The 17,013-nt window shown below is 42.5% G+C and overlaps 1 protein-coding gene across 9 annotated transcripts in view; it reads left to right on the forward strand.

Moving 5' to 3' along the window:
- Window positions 1-12,550: 12,550 nt before the first annotated feature.
- FOXP2 (forkhead box P2) overlaps window positions 12,551-17,013 on the forward strand; it is a 540,259-nt gene continuing 535,796 nt past the window's right edge. For 5 of the 9 annotated variants that reach the window (XM_082400041.1, XM_082400036.1, XM_082400045.1 and 2 more), the window contains exon 1: window positions 12,552-13,232. The gene's annotated coding sequence lies outside the window, so the exon portion shown is untranslated. Of the gene's footprint in view, window positions 13,233-13,796; window positions 14,510-17,013 lie in introns of all 9 variants that reach the window. The other 4 variants (XM_082400047.1, XM_082400037.1, XM_082400040.1 and 1 more) reach the window with 3 other exon arrangements.

Below are 17,013 nucleotides of genomic sequence, written 5' to 3' on the forward strand. Positions count from 1 at the left end.
TGGTGATTATTCTTTGTTTCTATCATTATTATTCAAAAACCAATATTCAAGATTTAATATGTTCAGTCATCTCTCTTTTTACATGTTTTTCTCAGTTTGTATTTTAGAAATCTAAGTCTACACAGTCATCCCTCAATATAGTACCCAGGGAAGTTTGGTTCCAGGATGCAGCAGATACCAAAATCCAAGGATGCTCAAGTCACTTATATAAAGTAGCATAGTACAGTGAGCCCACCATACGCGCAGGTTGGGAGGGCTGACTGTAGTTGGCAAAATAATAGTGTCACCTATTCTGTTTAATGGTTATGAATGGTAAAGACAGGATTTGTGTAAAACACTTTTTTATTGGCCATGCTGAATGGCTTGTGGGATTTTAGTTCCCTAACAGGGATTGAACCCGGGCCCTTGCAGTGAGAGGGAGGAGTCCTAACCACTGGACTGCCGGGGAATTCCCTAAAACACTTTTAACTGAGGCTGCCCCACCAAATCTCCACTCAAATCATGCATCTTACAAGCCCCTTAGATTTCATCTTATGTTTAGCAACTAACTTATATGTGGAGAAGCAAATGTACCTGATTGTTCTGTATATCCACCTCAAGATGATTTCCTCTTGCCAATGAGTACCTTAGGAAAAGCACTGCTTTAGAATGAGCAAGGTAAGGAAACTTAAGCACCCACTGCAAAGGTCTGCAGCCCAGAATATTTTCAGGGAAGCACATCTTGAGGTTCTGCTGTAGGAAAGAACTGGACTAGTAGGCCTGTTCCAACAAATGTGCTCAGCGTTCATCTTCTCTTCCAGCTGAGTCAGCTCTTGACATTAGAAGCATCTTTGATGATTCCTCGTCAAAGATGAGGTATCGAATCCTTGATGAACTTGATTATGGTGGAATTAAGGACTTCCCTCAAATAATCAGTGTAAAGTTAAGGATGGTTGCTAAGCAAGGCAACCAAAGTATGTATTCTATGCTATATCCAAAGCCAACAATGAAGAAGCAATGCAAAAAGCAAGATCACCTAAGGGGAGTCTGACTCCAGACTTTATTTTAGAGGGATGAAGAGTTAGCTCCGGGATAAACCTCTAGGAAGAAGTAAACCTTTAGGAAACTGACAGGAGGGAGTCTAGGTTTGCCTGGGGGAAGCAAGAAGCATATATTTCCAAGAAATAAGTATGTTCAGCTTCAGTTTAGGCTACAAATGTCAAGAGGTAAATTGTTCAACATGCAATCAAGAAATGCACTGAAGACATTTATTCATTGAAATGCAAGAATTTTTGGAAAGAACTTGGGAAGCCAGCCACCTCTGGACTCTATTTCCTGACTATTCTTAATAAAAAGTCTCCAAGAAATATCACTTCGTTACAAAAATCCAAATCCAAATTCCTTCCTTGGGAAGAATCTTGGATTAGGTGACCTCTAAGCCCTTATCTAACCTAAAGATTATGATTCTAAGATGTTAATATTGACAGACAAATAATGTAGACTCAATAAATATTTGCTGAAATGAACTGAGTTGAATTCAGGAAGTAAAAGGGTCTATATTTTATGACCACAGTTTATCTAATTTTCACAAACAGCTGTATGAACTTCCTTTTCTTTGAAAGTCTTACATTTGCTCACCACATTTCCCTGCTAAAATCTGTGAGGTAGAGCTCATCTTACTAACCCTATTTTAGAGGTCAAGTTGCCTTCGGTGGTTCATTTTCGTGTCTTTTCCTCAGTATTATGTCCCAACATAGAGTTTTCATATCTCTTATCTGAAAATAAATTACCTGAATTTGATTCCATATGGGATCATAGACTAATGGGCATGGACTTTTTGCTTAATGGATACTCGATTTTTTTCTAGCAAAGATTCTTTATGATTTATGATCCTTAATGACCTAGTTATTTGAAAAAAACATGGATGGTATCAAGGAGTTTTCTTCAATTGGTTAAAATATCATACATTTCTTTCGCCAGTTCAGACATCTTTGTCTTTGATCCTGATTCACAGAATTTAGTGAAGAGGTGGAAAAGAGAATTGTTATAGAAGATGAATCAACAACATGATGGACAAAGGATCATAGAAGTAATGAAAAGATATTTTAACTTCAAAAAATAAGTCAGAAAATGTGAGAATCTTTGGATAAGGAAATGAAATCTTGCTTTAGCAGAAAATTATCTGTCTAATACTATGATATATTCTTATGGGAGGAACTATATGTATTTATGATCATGAACACAATGATAATATTCTGTTTAATAGTTTCCTGAAGTAAACTCAACAATGTACTTGATGCTCATGGTTATTATCAACATAACTAAATAGTGTACCCACACTGCATATTCCTATGTTATGAACATTATTTAATGTACGTATTTTATCAACATTTAAATCCATAAGACAATCTAGATATAATCAAAAATTGATTATATAAAAAATATTATAAAAATCCAAAATTGACTTTTATGGTTTTTAATGACTTAAACTTTTTGAGAAATCAACTGAGCATAAAATTGTTATTTGAGGTTTTTATAATATGAAGAGAAAAGGCATAATTATTAACAGATTAGGCAATCTATTTGTTTTAGCATGTTTATTGTAATTTGATAAAAACATGCTTATTGACTTGCTAATTTTTGCTAAACTAATTTAAAACTTGCATTGACCTCTACTCAACTGCTGTAACTGTGCTATAACCTAATTAGGAAAACCTCAAGAGACAATCAGTGTTTCTTATGATCAAATATGAAGTGAGAATCTAGTCTTAACTTTATCAGTTCACAGTTTGTTTTTATTCATTTACCTGGAATAAGACTGAAAGTACTTTAACATTTATGCTGTTCACTATAATCAAAGCTTAAAAGGTCTTTTACCTGTGTGATTTTTTGATTGGCATGTACAGATGTCCCTCAGTCCCTGAGGGGGATTGATTTCAGGACCACTTGCACATACCAAGATCCAAGGGTGCTCAAGTTCCTTATATAAAATGGTGTAATATTAGCATATAACCTACGCAATTCTCTAATATACTTTAAATCATCTCTATATTTCTTAATACAACGTAAATGCTATGTAAATAGTTGTAAATACAGTGTAAATGCTATGTAAATAGTTGAGAGGCAAGTTCAAGTTTTGCTTTTTGAAACTTTCTGGAGTTTTTTTTCGAATATTTTCAATCCACGGTTGGTTGAAGCTGAGGATGTGGAACCCAAGGTTACTTATGAAGAGCCAACTGTATAGGAAGATACCAAGTTAAAATAGATTACGTTGTAAGTGAGTTGTATAAAACTTGGAATGCATTTTCTCAGAAACAGTGTTGTAAATGGTGTTCAGATACCCTGCTAATTCATGAAAGATACTTATCATATGTGGATATGCTGTTTATTTGTATTCACAAAATGTAAAATACTACTTTATATCTCTCTTCAGTAAATAAAGTACAAAGGAAAATTGAAATGTAATTTTATATTTATGTCCTATGTTTGAGATAAATCCAGTTTTCTTAGAGAATGTTGATTAGGGGAACTAAATTTGTAGCAATTCTAAAAAGTACTTTAGGGCACTGTCTTTTCAAACATAATTTTTTAAATAGTTATTTAATAAAGTATTTTTCCCAATTATAAAGTAATAAATCTTCATTGCAGAGGATTTGAAAATATGAAAAATAGAAAGGAAAAAAAAATCACCTGATATTCTATTATTTAAATATAACCTTTCTTATCTTGTTTATATTAGCCATCTATTACTGTGTAACAAATTCCCCCCCCAAAAAAAACTTAACAGTTTTATGTCAACAAACATTTTTTTAGCTCCTAGTTTTTGAAGGTCAGGAATCCAGGAGTGGTTGAACCGAGTGGTTCTTGTTCAGTTTCACTCATGAGGTTGTAATCAAGCTGTTGGCCAGGGTTGCAGTCATTTCAAGAAGTCCTAATTGGGAAAGAAAAATCTGCTTCCAAGTTCACTCTCATGGTTCTTGGCAGGCCTCACTTCATCCCTGGCTGTTGGCCGAAGACAGCACTTGCTCACCATATAGGCCTCTCCACAGGGCTGCTGGCAGCATGGCAGCTTGCCTGAGCAAGTGACCTAAGGGACAGATCCAGAGCCCTAGACAGAAGTCACATAGTCTTTTATAACCCAAGCTCAACTGTGACATACCATCACTTACACCAAATAGATGGAGCCTGAAACAATGCGGGAGGGGACTACACAGGAGTGTGCCTCTCGGGAGGGGAGGGATCATTGCAAGCCAGCCTAGAGGGCAGTACCAAAATGGTATGTTTCTTTCTGGCCTTTTTTTGTATTTTTATATACTATTGTTCCACCAAATGATATAACTAAAACATTTTATGTGTTGTTAAAACATCTCATAATATTGTTTTAGTGGTTAGACTACATTATATATTGTTGACTTTTTGTATTGTTTCCAAATATGCACTATTGTAAATAATTCTATGATAAACAGCTTTTGCATGAAGCTTTTCCATCTGTATTTCAGATCATTTCTTTTGGATTGCTGTCTAGCTATGGGACTAGTTTAAAAAGCCTCAACACAAGTTGCCAAATTGCTTTCCAATTGGATTGTATTGATTTAACTCACAGAGGGGTATAACAGTGTCTGTTTCACTGCTCATTTATATGGGGACTTTCAAGGTTTTAGAAGCTAATAGTACTAGTTTTTTTCTATTTTCATGTTAATTTCCCTGTTCTTTGATCTCTTATATCACTAGTTCTGCTTTTAAGCATGTTACCATGATTGTGTGTGTGTGTGTGTGTGTGTGTGTGTGTATGTATGTGCACTTGTGTGTTTTCTTGGAAGAGAGGGAGAAAGAAAAAAAAGATAGAGACAGAATTAGTGAGAAATGTTTTCCTGAGTTAAAATGAAAAAGAATCAGAAATATGTGGGTGGAGGGAAGAACTTAGAGAGGAGGTAGTATATAACTGGGAAAGTATTGGCTAATACTATATTTAATGAGGTGAGAGTGGTGTTAAAAAAGAGGCACATAAGGAAACCAGCATGCACCTTGATGAGGCAGAAAATGGTGATTGGTGGGGGAAACAGATTTCCCCCACCAATCAGCAATTTCCTATGACTGTCCCCAGGGAACCATATTGGCCCAGGATCAGGTGCTTTCCTCACTTCAGAGTTAGAGGCTGATAAGAGAGGTAAACATGTGAATCCCTTCTAAACTCCAAATATTTATGTTCTCTTACTTTCTTTTCAGTTCTTTTTACTTTCTTTTGCTTTTTCTTTCTTTTCTATTATAAAACTCTTTTCCTGGAGTGAAATCATGACAAATTAGAAGTAGTCTTTCCATAAAAGTGCATTCTGTATTTAAGAGTACTATGAAATAATTCAAGGGATTGCCTGATACCTCGTCACAATTGTTAAACCCTCCATTGTCTTTGATTTAACCATGTTTTTACCACAGCTTTGCAATTTTATCCAAAAATTATGTTTTCTGAAGCTGCTATTTGATTATAAATTTTTGATTAAAAGATATATTTATTTCTTAAGTTTTCATCACAAACAAAAAAATAGCCTTAAGAAGTATTTTCCCTGGTTTCATTGTATCCTGTATATACCTCTGTCTTATGCTGTATTGAAATTTATGTTTTATTGAAATAAACTTTTATATATCTTATATCTCTTACTAGAATATAAGCTCTGGACAGAGACCTAATCTCATATATCTTTAGCTCTCAGAATACCTACCACAGTGCTTAGTATGTAAATATTTGTTGAGCCATTAAACAGTACAGTTGGGAATTTGAATACAAGGTTGAATATAGTTTTATATCTGTCTGGTAAGTTCTTTCATATAAAAATAATGAAAATCTTTGGTTATTACTTTACTATTTTAACCAAATGATTGGGTAGCAAAGTAGACTTAAAATTTGCTGAAAGTGATACACAGCTAAAAATATATCTGACAACGTCTGACAGAATATACTTAACATCTAAAATATATTTGTCTGGGGCATTCATTCATTCATCCATTCCAAAAAAGATTATTAGCTATCTCATACTTGCCAGACATATTTGCTATGTCAGACTAAAGAATTTAAGATTAAATTCCATTAGCTATAGAGAAGCTTGGCATAATTCTAAGTGACATGTGTTTTAGGTTTTTGTTTTGTTTTGTTTTTTTTCTTATAGTTTTTTTTTAACATCTTTATTGGAGTATAATTGCTTTACAATGGTGTGTTAGTTTCTGCTGTATAACAAAGTGAATCAGCTGTACATATACATATTAGGTATGTTTTAGAAAGAAGTGAGGAGGATGAACTGAAAGCAGGAAGGTGGTGATGAGAAAGTTATAAAGAATGACCAGGTAAGAAATGGGGATCGATGGAAGAGGACAATGGAAGATTAAATAGGTATCAGTGAACAAAACCTAATGCTGCTTGGATATAAGAAGATGGAGGAGGTGGCATCTTCTGGCTTTGGGAACTGGGTGGATTAAGGTGTCATTAACCATTAATCAGACGGCATAAGGAGTAGCTGGCCAAGGAGTGAAGAGGGCAAGTTGGTAGCTTTTCACAATTCAGATGGTGCTATCATTAAGCAATTGAATAAACCTAGAGCTTAGAAGAGAAACATCTATGGGGAATCTTGGAAGTTGTTATTGTGAGGGTGGTAACAAAGATCACAGCAGAGGGAAGAAAATGAAGGAGGAAAAGGAGGGGGAGATACAGAAGGAGAACCCAAAGGAGGAGCAGAAGGGGAAGGAGGAGAGAACAAATGAACTTTTATATGATTTGTGACAATTAACCACTTAAGTACATTGTTTGGGTAAGCTATGATGGTTATTGGAGCCATGTAGTTGTTAAACTAAATAAAAATCTACAGTGATGCAGGATCTTGATATAGTTTTTTTTGCCCATAGCTTAAACAAAATCAAGGTTATATTTTGTCTCATAGCCTTTATTTCTTAAGAATGTAGTGAAGGCCCCCTAGGAGTGGTTTTTGCTCCCCTAGGAGTTCCTGAAGGTTATTAACCCTGAAAAACATCATAAACTGTGGTTTGTGTTAGCACTTACTGCCATCAGTTTTTCTATGATGAACACTTGCAATCAACAGTGATGAACCTCTTTACATTATTGAAGAAATCTTATAGACTCTGACTTTCAAGAGAAACAAGTCATCAGACTTTTTTTCTCCTGTGTATTACAGTGGACATGACATGACAGCTAACCATCTGTAATACTGTACTGATATCCAAAGAAAGGTACCACTGAGCCATGTCAGTTTTGATGGATATGAAGAAAACATAAAAAGATGGGGGTGTGTGACAAAAATGTCTTTTGTGGAGTAAAGAAGGAGGGTCATTGAATGTTTAGAAACATGAAATAGTTAAATAATAATAATCAGAGTTTTATTAACTAGCTGTTTGATCCTGCTTTCACCTCTGGACCTTTGCTTTATGATTTTTAAAATGAAGAGAGTGTACTAGAATATCTTGAAGTTTTCTTCAGCTCTAAAATTTCACAGTAACTCAGAGATATACAAACTCTAAGGCTAATTTAATTGTAGAAACATCAACAAGCAAAGGGCCCTTGCACCAGGCAATTCAACATATTTGAATCAATGTGGCAGGAAGTAAATATCAGGGATTGGGCAATTTAACTAATGCTTATTCTTACAGAGACAGAATATGTCTCAGAAAAAATCTGGGTTCTATTAATTTAAGCATATGAAATTTTCATTTGTGTGGGTCAAATTTGGTCAAATATAGACAATTTAGTATGATTCAGCTTCATACTATTATTTCTAGTGAAGTACATTTACATTTTGTTTTAAATTCTTTTCTGGAAAATAGAAATTTGGTAATCAAATCCCTAACATGGAAAGGGGTGCAGTATTATAGACACTGAGATATTTGAAGAGACTTAAAAAAATAGATGTAATATAAATATGTGTCATTGGAGTGTTGTGGGAAAAAGAGTTTTCATTGCTTAATGGAGGCTTTTGAGTCAGCATTGGAATTCTTTATCCAGGAATTGTCCCCTTTCTGTGTTCATTTGGATAAAGGCTTCCTTGGTAAGATTCTAGCCCAGAGCAATTGATCTTTGTCTCCACAGCAAGGTCAACCAGAACTGGAACCTGATATTAACTGCCTTTCAATCAGTTTTTAAAGACACTCACAGTCAGCCTCTTAGCAGAGATATGCTGTGTTTACACGTTTCAAGATTAGATATACTACCAGAGAACTAGGTTACATTCAAGAGAGAATTAAGAGCCTATTATTCACTCCAGGACGAGGGTGGACCCTGCAGTTTAGGCTCCATTTTTCCTATCAACAGCCTATTAGAAGCAAGGAAGGCAGGAGGGGTGAAAATCTGCAGTCCCACAGATGATTTGAAAAATCTGTATCTGGAGGTTGGCAGATGAAGGGTTTTTGGTTTTGTTTTTTTAATTTTTGTTTTTTTTGTTTGTTTTTCTGAAGATGAGATGACTAGAGAACCCAGGTAGAAGCATTGGGCTTATGAAGACATACTCGTTCATTCAGGATCCAGGTAATTTTAGGGCATGTGTTATAAAAACACAAACAGAAAGAGTAGTCTGCGATTAAAAAAAAAAAAAAAAAAAGTTGGGAAAGCTCATTAAGATTTAAGGTCCCAAATTTTGTAGTCCCGAAGCTTAACGACAGATGGTGGTGTAACTCCACCAATTTTGCAACCTCTACATTCAATTTAACGTCGTAACATAGATTATCCTTGATTTGACTTCGGTGAAACTGGAATGTTCTCTTTTTCCTAAAAATGTGTCTGGGAGGGGAGTAAGGATAGGAGAATGTCTAAAAGGAGTCTGTTTAGTTGCTCACCTTCAGAAAACTGTAGTGGATGTGAAAAATAGGAACCTGATATGTGCCCGTTCTTCTACGTGAAAAGAAAAATGTTTTACCTTGCATTTAAAGAAGACTTTTGTTAGTCTATTTGAAGTGAGTAATACAACTTTGAAGATGATATCTCTAATAGGAAAAAAAATGATTTAGAAAACCATTCCCCTTTCCCTCTCTGCTAGCAATCTTTCTCCAGTCAGTTACATTTTTAAGTATTAGTCACAATTACACCAATGAAACGACTCTGAAGAAGAAAAATGTAATTGTTGTTTAACTGAAAGTTCTGGAGAAAACAGACCTAAGTGTGTGAATAATTATATTCTTACAACAAATAACTAAAAATCCAAGCGGTTCACTCGGAGAAGCATTAACCAACGTTTCTAATACATGTCATTTCGCGTCAGTTGCTTCCCTTCATCCAGGCTTTAGTTAGTCTCGTTTGGGGTGGTTTAGTTCGCTGAAGATGCGCTGGCTGGGACCATTTCAAACGAATTTATCTTTTGCTTGGACCGTAATAGAGCAATGGCTCGGAATTTGTTGATTTGCGGTTCCATCGTAAAATAAACTTGAAATCAAATAAATTTTAGTGAGAGAACTTAGAGGGCCACTTGGTGAAACTCCCCAATTACCCAGTAGCCCCGTTTAACTTTCCCGTGGAACCTCTTTAAATGACTTCTGCAGACCCACGTGCTGCAAAGGAGACTTGAACTGTGGGTTGACTGTGGCTACGACCCTGCGCAGCGACTACAGGGACAGAATTTGGCTTCCCTCCTCTCTCTGATATGCAGTGTTTCGTTTCAAGGCTGCCTTGATCCAGTGGGCTGACCAGTGACTTGTGCAAAAGAAAACTATTCGTTCGCTGTTTGCCCTTTCAGCATTTCCCTCGGCTGCGGAAACCCGGTTTTCCTATTATTATACTTCAACTTTTTTTGGAGTCTCTTAGCATAGAGCGGTAAACACCGGCCGGCTCCGGCAGCAGCGAGGCGAACAAAGCCTGCAGTGTTCGGGGCCATGTCGGGGCGGGGGTGGTGGGCGAGGGAAAGGAATTGCAAATAAATATGTTTTATGACCACCCATCAACAAACTACGTGCCACCATGGCAGCCCCTGGTAGCAGGGCTGGGTCTGCAGTGTGGCCGGGGGCGCTGGCTGGGAGGGAGGCGACGGCAGAGGGGGAGCGAGCCGCAAGCCCCGGGCCTGAACTTTCACCTCTCGAACCCGGGCCCAGCCCATTGGCTGCGGGCGAGGGGTCCGCCAAAGGCAGCCGCTCCTGGCAGGATCTGCTTTCTCAACTCCCGGGGCGTCTTCCCTGGGGGAAGAGTGGGTGGCCCGGGAATGGCAGCAGGCGAAGAGGAGATAGATAACAGGGGCGAAGCTAGGCAGGGCGCCCAAGGGGGCTGCGGGCTCAGCCCCGCTTAGAAAGATCCCTGCCAGGGTACGCGGCCGGTAGCGAAAGATATGCTCCTCCAACTGAGATATCCGTTTGCACCTCTTGGCGCCTGGCTATTTGTACTCACAGGAAAGAAACGTCAGTGGCTGTGAATTTCACCAAAACGTGTCTTTGTGTACAGAAAAGTGAAAGGCTAACTAAATCCGCTCCTCTCCAGGTCTCGAGAGCATAACCCTCTTTCTTTTCTCCTCGTTGGGAACTTGAACTTCTCTTCCAAGTTGCCCAGACTCATTTATAATAAACCTTTCCCGCTCACTTCCTCCGTCGGACCCCTAGAGAGAAAGGGAAGCAAGTGGGGTCGTTGTATGCGGGGGAGGAAGAAGAAGGAAAAACAGTGAGGAGCTGTAGACCTTTTGACTGTTCTGTTGCCTTTACCCACAAACCCAGCGGAAAGATACATCCTCGGATCTCCAAGGATTTCGACGCCGTTTGTTCTTCTCTTTTCCAAAATGGTTTCAGGTTAATTCAGAAAATCCGCTTTTTATTTAGGGTTGCTTGTGAAGTATAAACGCAAATTACTTATCATAAAATGATCTCCACCTTTCAGAAGGGCGAGGTGGGGTCATTTACATCTGGTGTTTTGTATTATAATTTAAATGACTGCTCCCTCCTTCTCTCCTCGCTCCCATCTTTAAAAAAATTCGGTTTATTTGTCCACTATTCAGCCAGCATTTCGAAAAAAGACAATTTAAAAAAGAGTGACGACACAATCCACAGGCAGAGCACTTACGGACTGCCTGGAGTTTTGAAAGCTCACAGAAAGCACCGCAATTCAAAGCCCAACTCTACCTCTTCCCTTGTCCTCCTGGCAGGGGCCGTCTTCCCAGGACCAGCCCCGTGGCTTATTGACTTAATTGGTTTCACTAGAAAACCCGACGGTGTGTTTATAGATGTGGGTGCCAGGGCTGCTTCCTCCGCGGGAGAACTGCGGGTTCTGGAGGGAAGAGTTGGTGCCAAGTGTGTGTGTGTGAGTTCGCTTCTGCCCTTTAGAGAAAGGGCGCGCTGCTCTTTGAGGAAAAGAAAGACTCAAAGGCATAAGTTGGTCCTGCTCGCCCGTCTCCCCAGTCACCCCCCTCCCCTCTTCTGCCACTGGAGATGTTAAAGTTGGCCGGGAAGAAGCCGGGGGCCGGGGTCTGTTCGCCACGGCCTCTCGTCTGCAGCTATTTGGAAGAAAGTTTCAGCACCTTTCGGAACGCCACGCTTCGCGACTGATTTGCTGGCAGAGCGGCGGGCTCCGCCGCGGCGCGAGGGGGACGCGGCCAGTGGAGGGTTGCGCGGCCCGCGGGCAAGGGAGGGGCTGGTGAGGGCCTGCGGGGAGGAACGGCCTGCCAGGAGCGGCGGTGGAATAGGGGCTACGGTACACCCCCTCCCCTCGGGTCACATGTCCCACCCGGGCCCGTCTCGTCCTCCCTCGGCCTTTCCCTTGTCATCCCCTCGGTCCCGCGTGGGACCTGGCCGAGTCACACCCCACGGACAGGAGCGGAGACCCGGTCTCTGGAAGCTAGGCCCGCGCACTCCCCACGCCGGCGCCTCGGCTTTGAAGTGCGCACGGCAGTTCTGGCAGTTTCTTCTTTCCTTTCATTCCGGTTACTTGGCTCCCCTCAGTCACTGATAGGGCCCGTCTCGAAAGCCGCAGACCCTAAGAGCCCTAGCTCGGCGGCCCCTTCCTTCCAAGCTCCGCCCCGGCCGGCCCGCAGCCCGGCCCCAAGCCGGTGAGCAGGGCTGTGCGACCACGAGGAAGCCCGAGAACTCCCGGGCCCAAGTGAGACAGGAGCCACGACAACAATGAAGAATGAGAAAGACACTCGGCCTCTCTCCACCCCAGGCCGCGGAGGCACACACCGTGAAAAGAAAGGCCAATCAGCGTTTTAACGCACTCTTGGGTCTCCCTTTCTGACTATCGAGTACTTTCACTCCTTGCCACCGAGGGCTTCGGATCCCTTCGAGGCTTCCTGCACTTCGCTTGGAATCCCCTGTTTCATTTGCCAGCAGCTCCGTCTGCTGAGAGGACGTACTTTGGGGACTGCCAAGGAGCAGCAGACACAACTCGGCTTTGCCAATACAGCATACGGTTTTGTTCTCTCCTCCCTCCCCAACCCCCTTCCTCGACTCGCCGTCTGGGCCGAGCGGGAGGAGGCGGAGCAGGAGGTGGGGAGAAGGGTGGGGGTGGGGGAGGAACCGGCGCAGAACAAACAAGTTCTCCGGCGAGTTGTTTACAGAGCAGGTGGACCTGACGTCAGCCAGGAGGCTCCCCTGCAAATCCGAACAACATTCTATTCCGCGCTTCCCCCTCCCTTAAAGAAGTTGGGGGAGCCGGGGGAGGAAATAGGTGGATGGGGGTGACAGGCATCCTAACCAGCTGGTTCCAAACCACTTTGGGGATCAACAACAACAGTCAACGATAACAACGCAAAGTAAAACAAAAACAAACAAGTGGCCCAACAGTACTTCAGAATCCTCGGAGGCGTCCCTTCCCTCCGCCCGCCCCTCCGAGAAGAGGCGGCTCGGCGCGCAGCGTGTGTACAGTTTGCATTGCCAACAACACGCGCGCGCGGCCGGGTGCGCGCGCCCGCCAGCGCACACTCACACACATAGACACACACATAGACACACACATACACACACACACACACACACACAGATCCGGGTGGGGGGAGCGGCAGCGCGAGACAGCGCGAGCCTCCAAGAAAGCGCGAGACACGCCGGCGCGTGCAGCTCTGCGGCGGCCGCAGCGCCCCGGCTCGAGCCCCGCGCAGCCCGCCCTTGAGCGCCGGTCCGGGTTATTTATGCGGCGGCCGCGTCCGCCAGCTGCGGCTTCCTCCAGCCCCCACCCCGGGCGCGCCCCCACTCGCGGCAGCAGCTGACAGGAATCGCGCGTGGGTGTGTTGTTTGGGAGCTTCTGCCTCGGCGCCGCGGGTGCCACCTCCCGGGACGCTGCCCAGGCGTCCTCGGTCGCGGTAAGTTTCTTTGCCCTCACTGTGGCGCGCTTCACCTCCGCCCCCCCAGCCCGTCCCAGCCACCTCCACCCGGGGCCGGGCTGCGTGCGCCTTTACTCTGCTCCGCGCTCCTCCCAGGGCGGCGGCGGCGGCGGCGGCAAAGTTTCGCCCCAGTCGCTGCGCTCGGTGCGGCGCGGCGGGGCGGGTGTGACATGTGTCAAATTTCGGCTCGGCATCCGGGTCGCGTTCCGGACCCAACATCACCGCTCGTTCTTTTTCATTTTGCTTTGTGATGTGGGGAAGGGGGAGTCGAGAGAGGGGAGGTAGCTGTTGCCTCACGGACGGTTTTTAGTTTTGTATGTGCCCAGTGTTGCCTCGTCTGGCGAGACCGCGGCTGGAGGAATATGTGTGCGGAGACGCCAGTTGTGTTCGTTTACTCTTTTATTTCTCTTGTTTGTTGTCTCTTCCTCTTCCTTCCTACCCCTCCTCCCCCCCCACCCCCCCGAGAGGAGAAACGAGAGTGAGAACATCTGGCGGTTGGACCAACTTTACTGATCCAACTACTGCTGACCTTTATTTACTCAGTGGGGCAAGTGCACGCTTCTGGTCTCAAAGTTAGACACTTCAGCGTACATTTCACAAGTACTTCTCTGGAATGGGAGGCGGAGAGGGGACAGTCCTGCTTCTCCAGCGAAGAAACTCCTGGCCCCTAGTGACGCTTCAGGATGATCGTGCATCTCGACTGCTGCCCCCGATCGCGCTCTTTCCCCTGTCCACGGTTAGCAGGAGCCGCTTCACCCGGGGTCTGTCCTGCTCTTATTTTTATTCAGCTTTGGAAAGGTCTCCCCACTCTGAGGGTGGGTTTGGGGGTGAAATCGCGCCTCCCGGTTCTTCAGGGAGGGCACGAGGGAGGGGCGCAGACACCTTTCGGAGAAAGGGAGGTGTTCTCGGTTGGCTTTTACCTGTAAATCCGCGGAGGCCCCGGGCGAGCGGAGGGCGGTCGCGCCGGGTTGACTTTGACCCCGGGGGAGCGCGGGTCCCGACGTCCCTCAGCGCTCGCGGCGGCGCACGTGCGGCGGCGGCGGCGCGGGCCGGACCCACTAGGTGGCCGCGTCCGCCGCCCGCACGTCTGCCGCGCGCCTTTCCCCGCCCCTCGGGCCGCAAAGCGCCCGGACGCCCGGGCACCCCGACCTAGGGACTAGCGTCTGCGTGGACCCTCGCTTGCCCCGAGCGTTCGGGCCGGGCTAGAGCAGGGACGGAAAGTTGCCCTCCTATCCGCAGACCCTGAGATCCCTTAGGTAAGTCTCTCAGGGCACCTGGCGCGCGGGTGAAACTCATTAGGAGCAACGGGAGGGAAAGGCACGTGCGAGTGTGGGGCATTTGAGAGCGGAACCAGTGCGCGCTTTGCACGCGGACTCGGCAAGAGAGGCCCAACTGGACACCGCTTGGGGGGCTCCTCAGACTCCGGAATCCCCAAGGAACTAGACCCATCTGTGTATTTGTTTATTCAGCTTTTTAACCAACAGTTTTAAACCACTTAATGGACAGCTGCTAGTCTGTAGTGCTCCTATCCGCCCCCCCCCCACGCCCTGCCCCGCCCCGCCCATTTTCTCTCACCACATGTTGAAATCCAGTCAGTTCCTTGATTTTGAGGATTGTTCCTCGAGTCCTGTCTGCTCCCAGGTGGTCAGGCTTTCGCGACGTGTGAAAGACCTGTGGGAGTGTGTTAGGTGTGTACATTTGTAGTCGTCATGGATTCAGAAGTGCTGAAAGAGCTACCTCCCCAACTTGTCCAGAGCCTGCTTAGAAGAATAATTAAGTAGTAGCAGGTAAGCCAAGGGGAGAAAGTGACGCCCTGGTGTCAAGTAGCTGAAGTGGACGATTTCCAACTGGAAGTATTTCGGGAGATTAACTTTTAGAAAACAGAAGTTTGCCTGGAAGGCACATCTTTGCACACTCTCCTAACTCAAATAGTTTGGTTAGGCTTCAGTGGAGACAGGAGGGGTGTGTTTAATAGCACGTCTGTGCTAGAGGTCAAGACTCAAACAAAGATGAGCTTTCAGATATTTTCGTCTTCAATTTCGCATTGTGGTGTACCTCAGGAAATGTTTTATGTTGTCAAAAGGCCTGTTTATCTTTTCTGTCATTGTGAGTTATGGATAAGTATATTCTCAGTGTCCTGGAATTTTAAAATGTAGTGTTTATTTAATACTGCTAAACAATAATTTACAATTTTGATTTATTTGTATATGTATTAATGAAGTGGGTATAAAGTCAGATACACTATGGTCATTAGGGTCATAAAATTTCATTTCAGCTTTAGAGCTTTTAAAAGTTGTATCTTTCCTTCCTTCCGTCCATCCTTCCATTTTTATTACTAAACTAGACCCACTTTCAGTAGTTGTTCAGTTCAGTACTTCTCTAAGAAACCCACCATTTCATTGTTATCTAAAACTTAAGTGAAAGAAAGGTTTAACTGTGGTAAAGTTACTGACTTTTAAAGAGGACACTAGAAACCTGATGATACATCCCTGTTGGTAAAGTGACAGAAGACACTCGATTTTAAAAGATCGTCTTAAATTTCACTTTTAAGTACAAGAATACAAAAAAAATTAAGGGAATAATTTTTAACATTCAATTTAAATGTGAGTACAAGTTTTTTCTTTTTTATACATAGTTTATTAAATGTTACTATTACACTACGATGAATATTAAAATAGAGCAATCAAAGGGAAATGTATACAAATAGCAGTTATGAGCTATTTTAAACTATCTTTCAAAATTCCTCAACTTATACTTTAGGATTCAGATGATAGAAATTCTAGAACTGAATATTGTTTTCGAGTGAAAAGAGACCTATAATTACATTATGATGTGAATAGATTTATGAATAGTTATATCTGAGTAAACTGTCATTGGAGTTTTATTTCTTTGCATTGATGGTAGTACAGTGGTTTTGCTTTAAAAATAAATTAAAATAAATCTTTGTGATATTCTAGAATCCTAAAATAGGGGAAATTGTATGTGACACACCAAAAAATAGGAAAAAAGGTGAACATTAAAATTACAGAAAACCTGTAATGAGAAGTTGTATTCCTTTTGTACAAGCAAAAACTCAGAAACACAAAACAACTCTCTTTGCATAACTATTAGAATTGTACTTTATGAAAAGTATATTTAAATATGTGAAAATACCTTCATGGCTTGATTGAGACTCTTAGAGCATATAATAATATATTGAACATAGCCAAATTTACCAGACATTTTTATTTCAAGAGAAAATGTGAGGGATACAGTACTTAATTACATAAAAGAGATATTGTTTGCGTTATATTTAAAGATTTATAGCTGCTCTGCCTCATCACCCTTGTTTCTGTGTGGACAGTCTCATGTTGTGTCAACTGTTATAATACTGATAGAAAACTGAATGTTGGAAGTGGTTATGTATTTTCTGTCTCTCTCAATTAAATCAAAAAGAAACCAAGGGGGAAATGGCAGGGTAGGATGAATTGGGAGATTGGGATTGACATATATAAACTGTTGATACTATGTATAAAATAGATAACTAATGAGAACCTACTGTATAGCACAGGGAACTCTACTCATCACTCTGTGGTGACTTAAATGGGAAGGAAATCCAAAAAAGAGGGGATATATGTATACGTATAGCTGATTCACTTTGCTGTATAGCAGAAACTAACAGAATATTGTAAAGCAACTATACTCCAATAAAAATGAAAAAAAAAAAAAAAGAGACCATTGACTTGTAAGAGAATATCACTAAGAAGTTCTCTTGGCATGA

The sequence above is a fragment of the Balaenoptera borealis genome (assembly GCF_965194805.1).
Source record: "Balaenoptera borealis genome assembly, chromosome: 7".
NCBI lineage: Eukaryota > Metazoa > Chordata > Mammalia > Artiodactyla > Balaenopteridae > Balaenoptera > Balaenoptera borealis.